Genomic DNA, 11,948 nt, shown 5'->3' with positions numbered 1-11,948 from the left:
CCACCAGTAATTGCCTGTAAGTAAAATACATTTTAAAAGGAGAAAGGTGTGTATTCTGTGATGATCCTTTTACTTCTCAGCATTTTTCATAGTTGTTATGTCAAAAAGTACTGCTTCTTTGAGAACTCCTGTAAATGTGTAGGTGACTAAGATTGTTGATGCTTTTCAAAACCCACTGGTAAAAATCCCCAGATCTCAGAAAAACTATATCCCAGGCATCCAAGGCAATGATAGCCAAGATGCAGCTTATGTAGCTTAGCTGTCTAAAATGGAGGACTTCCTGTTGTTGTAAGATTGTTAGTCTCATTCTTGAAAGTAGTCTTCTTAGGGAAAAAAATAAGAGAGGTGATACACAGGCAATACAGTCAAACCTTAATGAATGTTGAATTTCCACTGACTTATGCCAGCATGTGGCTTGTGCCAGAAATATGGCACAAGTTAGTGGAAGAAAAGAGAGATTAAAAGAAAAATTAGGGAAAGAGTAACCTGTTTCTTATTTTGTGCATGAGAAAATTCCATGGAACCTGGGTCTTGTAGCCGCATAAAAAGTGACTCAAAATTTGTGTATCATTGACTGCTACTCTCAATAACAAGCATGGCTGCTACTGATATTTCTGCAGCCAGAGTCTGTTTTGTGAGAGGACACTGACAGAGGACACTGACATCCTGTCATTGTGGTCTAAGTGAAACTTAAGGTGAATCTGTTCCCTCTGAGTGGGGAACTCACCAAAAAGTGTTTGGAGCTCAGCATTGTGATTTACATTACGCTTTTCATCCATGATTTACATTACCCTGTTCTGGGTTCATTCAGCTGTACGAGGCAAAAATGAACACTTCACAGGTTGAGTAAAACCCTCTTGAAAGGGATGAATATTACAGCTACCCTTTGCTCAAGTTCGTAGTAAGAAATTGCAAAAGGGGCCTCATACCAAAACACTGCCACACATTACCACTCTAAACAAACGTGTAACCTGTGAGATCCTACTCAGGAATTTGAACTATCTGGGTGGAGGGCTTATATAGATGGAGTTTCTGTGAGTATTCTTGTGGATGTGTGTGGGTGGGACAGAGAGAAAGAAAAAGGGAGGGGGAAAGAGAAAGGCAGGGGGAGGAAGCAGGAAAAGAACAGAGAGGATATCTTAATTTATTTTTTTTTTCTTTTTTTTTTTTTTAAGCAGATGTGAGCTTGCTTTGGTTGTGCTCCAAGCAGGCACAACTTGTTGTGCCCACGCTATCAGCAAAGGCTTAGTAGCTCAGGCTTACTAACCATGGCTACACTGTTTATGGTTTGGAGCTGACTCATACCCATCCAGAGTAAAGGCTGACAACAGCACAGTTAAAGCCATAAGAGACCTGAAAAACAGTTCCAGACACAGGCAGAGTAAGCAAGTTGTGTCTCCTCAGAAAAGAATAAAGGTCTTAGACTTTCAGCAGGACGCCCTCCATAAAAGTTTAAATTAATCTTAGCACTGAGCTACAGGAATTCATCATGCAGTTCTTGTCCTTCAATCAGTAATTCAGCTGCATATACGTTCTGGCAAAACTTATCCTCTTAGTTTTGAAACTGAAGCACACTCTTCAGTTATCTGCTCCATAAGAGAACTAATCCTTATTATTAACTGGTTTTGTTGACTTCAGCTTTCAGCCATGAGATTGTGTTAGTCTCATTTTTCTGTTCTCTGGTATTTCATCTATATTGTGTGACGTTGGCTAAATCCAGCTGATGTGCATCAAATCAAATACTGATATACCCATAAAAAAAAGAAAAAAAATCAATTATTTCAGGCCTCAAGCTTGAACATGTCCAAGTCTAAAATAAAAATCTGAAACAAATCTTTCAGCTTTTTTCTGAAAGTGTATGTGAATCTCAGCACCTACTTCATGTCTGCACCAGCTGAATTAGTAAAATCATGATATTTCTCAGTCTCTTCAGGACAAAAGAGGGAACATAGTCAGGAAGCCTAGCTGGCCCTAGAGAAAGATCTGGGGTCTGAGTTCTGCTTTGACAATTTCTGCATTTCATAGGAAATATTCAATGAAGAAAATTCATGAAGAGTTCTTGGAGCAGAAACTAAAAACCTAGATCTTCCCCCTCCTGGGTAAAGAACCTAAGGCCCTGAAGCCTAGGATCACATCTTCTTTTCTACTGGGTGTAACTCAAAAGCTTTTTTCATTTCTCTGGTGCTAATAAATTACTGGCAGCTGCAACTCCAACAGGTGGCAGATGTTCAGAAAACACAGCAAAAAGACTATTGATTCCAAGTTGGTCAATCAGCTCCTGTTCTTAAGAAGACAATTCTGCCACGTGTCCTGAAGAGAGGAGACATCTCTCTTAAAACATTGGGTGCCCAAGTGCCAGAGCAGAGCTGGAATTACCATGAGCATTAGTTAGGTGTAGGCAAGCCAAAACCTTAGAGCATGCTGACTATAACTCCTAGTGCTACCTTCCTCTGACCACACATAGCACAGGAACCTGACATCACTCCACCCAACACTTTCATAAGTCCTGCAAAAGATAAAGGGATTGCAACTTTCAGTGCTGTGAAGTTCACTTATACATATAGATGCAAGCTCTCAAGAAAGATACTGATTTCTCAGACATGGTGGTTGTATTGCATTTGTCCTGAGATATGTATAATTTCAAGGGCAAACACTACAGGTATTTTCATGTCTTGATATGTCTTATGAATGTCTCTGAACTCTACACTGCAACAACCTTCTCCAAGGACAAAAGGATAATAATTCTATAGCTTGTGCTTTAAAAAATTGAGCCTAAATAATTCAATGAGAGGTTTGGTCTTTTCCCCTTAGCTATAATAAAGAATTAATTTAATAATTTCATTCTTCATATGCATCTCCTCTCCATGTCTCACAGCGTTATGGTCAAACCCGGAAATGTTTTTAATCAGTGATGGAGAGCATGTCTGTGTGTTCCCCACATAATGAGGAGTGTTGCATTGGGCTAAGAAGCAGAGCTGACTGAAAGCTGGTTGCTTCCTGCTGAAGCATGGAGGATATACTGTGTGCTACACCATTGTTCAGGCACACTGATTCCACAGAGGTACTACCTCTGCATTACAAGGTAACAGTGATAATAGCAAATTTCTTTTTCATAATCTAGCTGCATACATAGCTGTAGATAAGGTATTTAAAGGGAAACGAAGCAGACAAAGCTGCAGAGGTGGGATTGAAGCTGTGACCCCATTAATTTCCTTTCTAAGACAAACTTTCAGTTAAGAAGCCAGAGAAACCTTACATCAACAATGTAACATTTTAGTATATATCATATTCTGTATCTAAAGCACAATATTGTCATATGCAACATGTATTACAAGAACATACTACAATATATGTGAGGTAATGTATATTATTTAATATTTTGTCTTACATGTTGTACATCTTGTACAGATGTGCATTTCTAAATAATTGTATGTTTAAATATAAAATCAAGTTTACATCCTAATTTGAGGAAAATTTTAAAGATAAATGGCACTCAGTATAGCTGAACAATCTCACCTTCCGTCCCCTTCAAATACATATCTCTGGAATGTAGAGGCACTACAGTAAAACACTGAGGCAGTTTGACTTTACAAAGTGCAATGTCGAAGTGCTTTCAGAATCCATTAGCATACTGCACTCCAGCAGCTTTGATTTTGCCTCACAACAGTTAAGAAAAAATTCACTTAATCAGTACAGCTAGGCTCAGTTTACCAACTTCTTTTAATACTTGAACATCTTTGTTGGAAACTGCACTGTGAACCCTCAAAATCAATCATCACAACTTCTGCTGGCAATTAGGATTAAGGAAATTAAACCCAGGAGACACACTAGTTGTACATACAAAGCTGATCCCCATGGGGGAGATTGCTTCACCTACTAGAGCATGCCAGAAACATCTCTTAAGGTTTTACATCATCACCACACTGGAAAAAAAAAACAAAACCAGTTCTGTAAAGTGGCAGTATGATATGTGTTGATCTATGTTGTAGGCCTCTGAAATTTTCAGTTAGAGAGCTCTGACTTTAGCATTGCTACATCAGTAAAGCCCATACCAGGTACATTGCCTCAGCTGTGGTACCTGTCTGTTAAACAAAAATGAGTAAACAAAAAGATCATCAGTCAACTCCAGATAACTCTCCAGAGTTTAAATTCCAGATGTCTAAATCAGCAAGTATAGGATCCCTTCGGGTCATCACTGGACACACTTGTTACTGCATTTGCTGACTTTCACTGTTCACCCAGCTGCACAGGTTCCCCTAAGATAACAATACCTGCGATGGATAACAGTTTAGCATTTGGGGAATAGAAGGAGCAATATGAATTTTCAGGAAGACTGGGTTCTTTTCAGTTTTAGTTTAGTTTAGTTGGTTTCAAAGCCTTTACAGAATAAGTCAGGCAGGTCTGCAAACATTTTAAGTATCATTCATATTTTCAAATGGTTTATGTTTTTGCAGTTGTCAGGGAAAAAAATTATTGGAAGGCTCAGCTTTGGCCTCACTTTGCTTCTATCAAAGGTAATGGTTTCAATGTTTTCAGTGGCAGCAGATAGTTGATATCAAATCCTTGGGAAATCCCATCAATGATGTCTCCTGGGTCTGAAGACAATGTGTGATATAAAGTTTTGTGGGTTTGGGAGGTGGTGATGCTTGTTTCAGTTTTGCTTGGTTTAACTTCTCTCAGGGTGTTAGGAGCAACACGTGGCAGAAAAAGGTTGGACTAATTATATTCTCATATGTTTTTACTACAATGGATAATTATAAGACTAATTCAGGAGAAAAAAAGATCTGCACATATCTAAAAAACTAATGAGTATGTGCAAGCATGCTGTAAAGAAAAAAAAGGTTTGTAAATATAACCATACCTAAAGTGCCAAAATTGTTATAACTGTATCTTATTAGACTTTAACATGCCTGCATGTGTTTACAGGGTTTTTCATTTGAGTTTTTTTAATAGTGACAAAATTTCACCAACAAACACTTTTTCAGTGCAATGACTGTATTCTGTTTCCTATACAGAGTCATGCATTCCTGCAGTAATGGTTGTCAATGATGATTCTAAAGCAGCACTCTTGAAATTTATTCTTTTAAAAATAAATGTTTAGAAGCTGCAATTTATGAACTCCATAAAATTATCCATTATGTTTATTTCCTGGGTTTCCTTAACTGTTCCTTGAGTGCTATGGCTAGACTTTGATATATCAACAAGCATAATTTACAACATCATTTGTGTCTGGTTGATATGTTTACTTACAGGTTAATATATTTACTTACTACATTATATAGCAGTTGATTTAGGATTTCCTGTTTAAATTACCCTGTCTATTTAGAGGCCTTATTTGACAATGTTTCCCATTGCATTGTCTTTTTCTTCCTGTCAGCTGAATCAAAAATTTTTTTATATATTTTTCATTAAATAAACACAAAAACTGATAAGCCCTGTTAGCCCGGCAAGACATATACAAGGAAAACGGAAATACTTATTATATATTTACAATACTTCCTTGCTACAAAATAGACAATAAACTAACCTCTACATCTCTAGTGCAGCCTTACAAAGGACTGATTCACATTTAACATCTAACAGCAGATTCTTACCCAGAAGCAGATACAGCTTCAGTGTAAATGAAAGAGAAATTTCATTCCTGCAAGCTCAGGAGCTCTGAGCCAGACCAGTACAGCTACAGTTTGTGTTCTTCTGCATTCTCTCCACTTTTTTAGTTTGAGGCAGATGAACTGATTGCAGAGAAACTCTAAGACTGAAGAGAGCTAGTAATAGGAAGTGCAGAGAAACTGCTTGTTTTGTTTAGCTGGTCCAGAATTTCAACAGAACTTTAGGAGCATTGACTTGAGTTGTTCAAAACGTCATTAAACTACAAGCTCAGAAAACATTGTTCCTGTGTTGTAGCAGCATTTTGTCATTAGTCAAGGTGGATTCTTCACATTTTCAATTCAGATGAGCTTTGTACAGTGTCTATACTAAGAAAAAAAAAATAAACCCCTTACATTTTAGGAACATAAATAAATGTATATATACCACATCTAGAAAAACATTTAACAACTATTCAATTTTAGCTGACCTAATTTGGCTTTTTCTAGTAATAGTCCCTATATTTAAATTCTTACAGATTTTCTGTAAGAAATGTAAATGTAAATTCTTACATTTAATTTTCTTACAGAAAGCTGTGGGACAGAAACAAATAACTAGTTTGATTTTCTTCTCATTGCATGTTAAGAGAGTACTTACCATTAACCTAAAATTGTCTTAAAATTTATTAACTTTAAAGTTTAAAAAATCCCTTTTCCCTGTTTTTGTCAGATGTACTATTTCAGAGAACTGTGATGGAAATGCTTCTCTATACTATCAGAAAAATAATAATCTAGATTTATGAATCACTTTCTTCTATTTATGTGGGTTTTACAATTTCAGAGGGTGATTCAGAACCTTAGCAGGATAAAGTATGTCTCATAGCCACCCAACTCTCTCCATGAATGAAGGAGGATGCTCAGGGATGTTGGTTTTCTGTGTACACACAACTACTTCTAGCTGTAGCTAGGCTACCAGAAGAACACTTAGGGAACCCTTAGAGCTGCTCATTACCACCCCCAGCATAGATTTCCACCTCCCAGGTTCTGCCAGTGTAACTTGTCTGGTTGCTCCCCAGCCTGTGTTGAAATGAGCCAGGCCCACTCACTTTCAATGACAGGTCTTTGCAGGTCCATTTTGGTTTGCCCAAACTGAAAGAGAGAGTGACTGTTTGAAAGACAGGGCCAGCAGAATTGAGGGCAGCACTTTTCATAGGATTTTTATGGTCAAAGGGGTGGAGGGTTCCCTTGATCTAGCAAAGCTGCCACTGAAATGGGGCAGCACTGCAGGTACCTTCTTGTCTGAAAGCAAGAAGGAAGGACAAGTGCTGCGCTCCAAGTGCAGCCAGTTCCAGCAGAAGCTAAATGAGATCTACTGCTACAGATTACTGCCCTGCTTCATTAGTTGGAGCCTAGCACTCCCCCAAACTCCACACTCTATCTGGGATTGGTTTTAGCCTCAATTTTTAAAGTGGTTTGATTAATTAAATACCTCCAAATACTTGTGTTTCCAACCTAACCAAGGCCACTTTGATAAGTAGTGAACTAAGGTGTGGCCATATAAAGTGATATATTGGTAGACCTGACAAGGATCTCTAGTTTCACTTGGTTTAGTGGTAGGTGAAGCAACACCTGAGACCTTTGTTAAAGCCTTCTGAAAAACAGACATATCTTCTTCTGCCTGCTTGATATAAACCCCCACATAAAAATCACTTCAGGGTGCTTCTCTTTTCTAATTTTTTAGCTACTTCATTCTAGAAGTACTTATACATGCTAGGGATAAATGTGGAAAGCAATGTATTCCAGGTAAGTTTCCTGCATTCATAAACCAAATACTAATATCCCACTGGAAACATGAGCACATACTTTAAGAAAGGGCTGATATAGAACTAAAGACAGAGTGCTGAAAACAGGGCTACTGCAAGTAGAATTACTCAAGAGAATGTTTAAGATGATAGAATCACTTCTCTGGAATTCTTGTGTATATGAAATGAGATATTTTCTCTGTCCATGTAGATGAATTCAAGGCTTTCTACTTTTAATACTACTTTCTCTCAAAAGGTGGAATCTTTCTTGGACCAGCTTTTGTACACAAGGAAAACAGAAGGTAAGACCTTAGCCAAGGGAGAGAAAAAACATTGTGATAATGTTATTTGTCTCAGCTTAGTGTCCATATTAGTACTTATAACACCTCAACTGGCGGTGTTGCTGAAGCTGATACAGATGAAGGCCTTTGCTCTTGCTTCAGCAAATAATGCAAAACAATGAGTTTGTATATAATAGGCAATAAGTTGCCTGATGGAATTATGCAATAGAGTAAGAGAGCTTGAAGGGCACACAGTTGCCTGATTTGACAGTGGGCTGGATAACCATGTGGTGTGCTTCTTACTGAACTTCAGTGCAATTGAATGCAATTTACTCTTTGGGATGTGTTTCTACTGTACTGCTGCATAAAGGCCTAACAGACTTGCTAATCACTGAATTCAAGATTCTCTGATGAAATTCCACCTGAATGTAAAAAACCCACTAATTGCGTGTGGTCAGACACTAGAACAGGTTGCAAAGGGAGGCTGTGGAGTCTCACATCCAATTGTAAACAGCTCTAAGCAACCTGTGGTATCTGACCCTGCTTTCAACAGAGGGTAGTACTAGACAATCTGCAGAGGTCCCTTCCCCCTTCAATAACCCGTGACCTTAAAAGTTCTGTGAGCCTGTGATCTTGAATGTTAACAACTCATCAGCTGATCATAGCATGAAAGTGTCACACCAAAGTTCTTTGGTGTATATGGTGTCAGCCTACTTCTACTCCAAACCTCAGTGATCTGATTCTTCTTGGCTTGTATGGAAACTGTTTATACCAGATGCTCTGTTTCTGCTAATAATCAGGAGAAATTAATGGCAAAAAAACACAACAAACCATAAACTATTAGATTTCTAAATTTAACTGCCTTTCTAATACATATGTGAAACTGACTGCACTTTTGTTCATTAGTACAGTAGAAGAGTTGGCTTTGTTTTCTGTTTTGTAGTGACTAGCTACTAAATATCTGTTTTCTGCTATTCCCTGCAGTAGTGGTGCAGAGGACTATTGAATGGAAGTTCAAGAGGTTTAAAGTATGGCTGTAGTGCTTCGAGGTGGTAGAGATGTCCCTGAAACAGTGGTAGAAACAGCCTTTCTGAATACTGTGACACCTTCCAAAAGCTTGATAGATTGAAAAATATCATGATAGTAATGTGGAGTGCTTGATCATTTTTCTTATTTGAAGACAAAACATAAAGCTGTTCTAAACTTTATTTTAGATGGTTTATGTGAGTTTCTTCCTACCAACTGAACTGCATGACAGGTCTCTTTTCAAAGGTAACTCTCAGGTAACAAATTATTTTTGCTTACAAATAACAATTCTGAAGTAACAGAAATTTCTACACAGCATGACATTGATAGTGATAATAAAACAGGTATCAGACTTCAGAGAAATCTATGCTTGAAAGAGTAGAACAAGAAGTGTGCTGAGACTGCTTAGTTTATATATCTGTAGCCCCTTATCATCAGCATTTGGAATTATATAACTACAGCCACATACTCATTTACAAGGAACTGATGACAACAGTGTCTCTTTTGACAGTTCCAAGGCTATATTTCAGGGTGGCTCTGCAGAGCAACCAGCATACCTTGGACACAAAATGTGATGTATGGCTATATTATGTTGATCTGTGTCCTTCCTAAATGTTGTTATAGAAAAGTGGTAGTGTGTTATATTTGCGTTCCCTAATTGTGTAAAAATAGAAACAGTTGTGAAGTTAAGCTATAAACTAATTTCTATGACAACCAAAAATATGGTCAAAACACGGCTTTTCTAGCACAGCCTACATCTGTGCTACAAAAGTTTTCACCACATATTGGAAAGGAGCATTTTTGCCTTTTTCCTCTGAAATCCTACAGGTCAGTGTTTCTCTTGTTAGTATCAGAGCTTTTCAGACAAGAGGCATCTTTCAGCACCAGCGGGTCAGGTATGATGGAAAAAGACAACAGCTGCAGAAAGATAAAGCTACCAGATAATTCCTGAGCTTTTTAACTGAAAGCTGTAGCAGCAGGCCAGCTAGCCTGAACATAAATTGTGTTACAGAGAAAGTGTCACACAGACACAGAGGGATGCGTATATGGATAGTAGAAAAACAACTTGCTGCTATTCTCAGGTTTCCAGGAATTTCTCCTACAACCTGCCACTGTCCAGAGATCTGATAGGACTTGCAAGTGACAGAAAGCAAACAGAAAAAATTGTATTGACACAGAAAATACTGAGGGGGTGAAGAAAGGGAGCAACCTTCTACCCATCAGCAACTTCCCTGAATGATTTCACCTGGAAGTGAAATGTTTCCATTGAACCTGAATTTGGTTCAATTGAGGAAAAAGGGCATCTGCAAATAAGTTATTGGCTATACCAGTTCTTTCTCTTGCTGTCTCACTGCTAAAATTTTGCTTTTTCTTCATACTGCTCATTAGTTGTAGACAACTAGAAATTAAGTGTCAACGGGATTGCTTCTCCTCTTCCCATAAATCCAGGGAAAATTTCCTCTTCAAGTCTACTGGACTTCCTCTCTTGCTGTTACCAGGCTCCTACTGCTCTCATGGAATTGTTGTTGCTGTCTCCTAGCTGCAAATTTAAAGAAACTGGAGTGACTGTGGAAATAGGGTGGGGACAGTTTTAGAACTGAGCTTATGCATATGCAGGGGAAGAACCAGCAAAGGGTGCCTGGGAAGATGAAGGAATCTGTGTTTGCAGAGACATTCTGAACTTGACAAAGTCTTCAGCTGCCTGCTCTAACGGAGCAGAGGGTTTTATTTGACCACCTCCTGAGAGTCTTTTCAACCTGAATTATCCTGCAAGTCTGAAAATAGGGAGACAAAATGGAAAAGGAATATAACCAAATGAGGAAGGGAGAAATAGAACTAATAAAAAAATCTAATCCCCCTCCCCCCAAGTTACTTTGGTTTGGAATGAGATATGGGACTAATCTAAACTTTTTGGATGGCATAGGAATAAATCACTGCACATGTGCATTATTTTGCTTTGGATGACATTTTGTCTGTATTAGTGGAGAGCTAGCTCTGTTTTCTCCTTCTGAATGGATGGTACACAGTGAAGCTGTAGTGGGTTGCTCCCATCATCCATTAATGATTAAAGACACCTGGGAAAAGTGCTGGAGAACAGTGGGGAAAAGAAACAGGGAAAAGTTAAATTACAGAGCAATTCTGACCTGTTTCTTCCCTATGTTACTCAGTACCCAGGCAGCATACTCTGTAAGGTGGACTGGAATTTCTGATTTACACAGGCATCTGCTGTTAAAGGCCATATTTCCAATCTTCCCATGTGGAACTATAACACTTTTTACAAACTGTTTAAATACACATGAATATAGCATATAAACAAGTGGGTGTGCCTCCCTAATTTGGTGGTTTACTCATGTGACTGGGAGAAAACCCAGCTGAGTTCCTGCCCCGGTTATTTGTACAAATTATTTAATTAGTACAAGTTGTTTAAGCACAACAAAGCTTTTGAAACTGTACCAACAGTAGAATGTAACCTCTCCTGCTCCAGGGATACTGTAGTTTGTTGTCAAAATAACGATGTGGGAGAGGAAGAGGTATGAGTTCAAATGTCCCCAGGTAAAGAGGGAAAATGGGGCCTATGGCTGCCATATGATGCTCCATGCACATTCTAACCACGGCTCTTGGCTAAAAGGCAGGTGGCCAACCCCTTTGTTTTCGTTCTGCTTCTTCTGCAGGTACTTGAGAGGGATCGCTTAGTTTCAAGCTGTTAACAAGTCAATCAATTTTATTTTTCTCATTAAAACTAAAAGAAAAAAAAAAAAAGACAGGTGACACTTGAACTTCAAACGAAGAATTGATTACTCCACCTTGTAATGGAGTGTTTCTCTCAGCGGCACTGGTTTTTCTTGCTAATGATTTATCAGGGCAATGTAACGAGGAGACCTGATACAACAGCGTGCTTGCATCTGGACGATGAATGGATTTACAGGGCAAAACAAATCCCCGGGTGGAAAAAGGCAGAACAGTAGCGATGGAGAAAAACTGGCGCTGATTTCAGTCGAGAAGGGGAAACCGGAACCTGGCGAGAGGAGAAAACGAAGGTAAATTTAAACAGACTGAAATAATGCACCTGTACAAGGACCACTGCAGAGGTTTGCGAGCGGATGCCGTTCGCCGCTCACCGCACGCAACTTGCCCGACGCGCCCAGACCTTCGCCTGGTTCGCCTTCCCGACGGCTGATGGAGAACCCCGGGCCCGTGATTAGCCGCCGCCGCCGGGGCGGGGGGCGCGGCGCCGCCGGGGGAGCCAATGGGGA

The 11,948-nt window shown here is 39.0% G+C and overlaps 1 long non-coding RNA gene across 1 annotated transcript; it reads right to left on the bottom strand.

The window, feature by feature from the left end:
* Window positions 1-8,856: 8,856 nt before the first annotated feature.
* On the bottom strand, window positions 8,857-11,882 carry LOC111925787 (uncharacterized). The gene is made up of 3 exons (XR_015282980.1): window positions 11,814-11,882; window positions 11,499-11,710; window positions 8,857-10,781 (listed from the first exon to the last, which is right to left on the bottom strand). It is a non-coding gene; the product is annotated as an uncharacterized LOC111925787 (long non-coding RNA).
* Window positions 11,883-11,948: the final 66 nt, after the last annotated feature.

Source organism: Cyanistes caeruleus, chromosome 2 (assembly GCF_971803275.1).
Source record: "Cyanistes caeruleus chromosome 2, bCyaCae1.hap1.1, whole genome shotgun sequence".
NCBI classification, from domain to species: domain Eukaryota; kingdom Metazoa; phylum Chordata; class Aves; order Passeriformes; family Paridae; genus Cyanistes; species Cyanistes caeruleus.
Note: the sequence above shows the minus strand (reverse complement) of the source record. Positions and strands in the feature narration are given on the sequence as shown.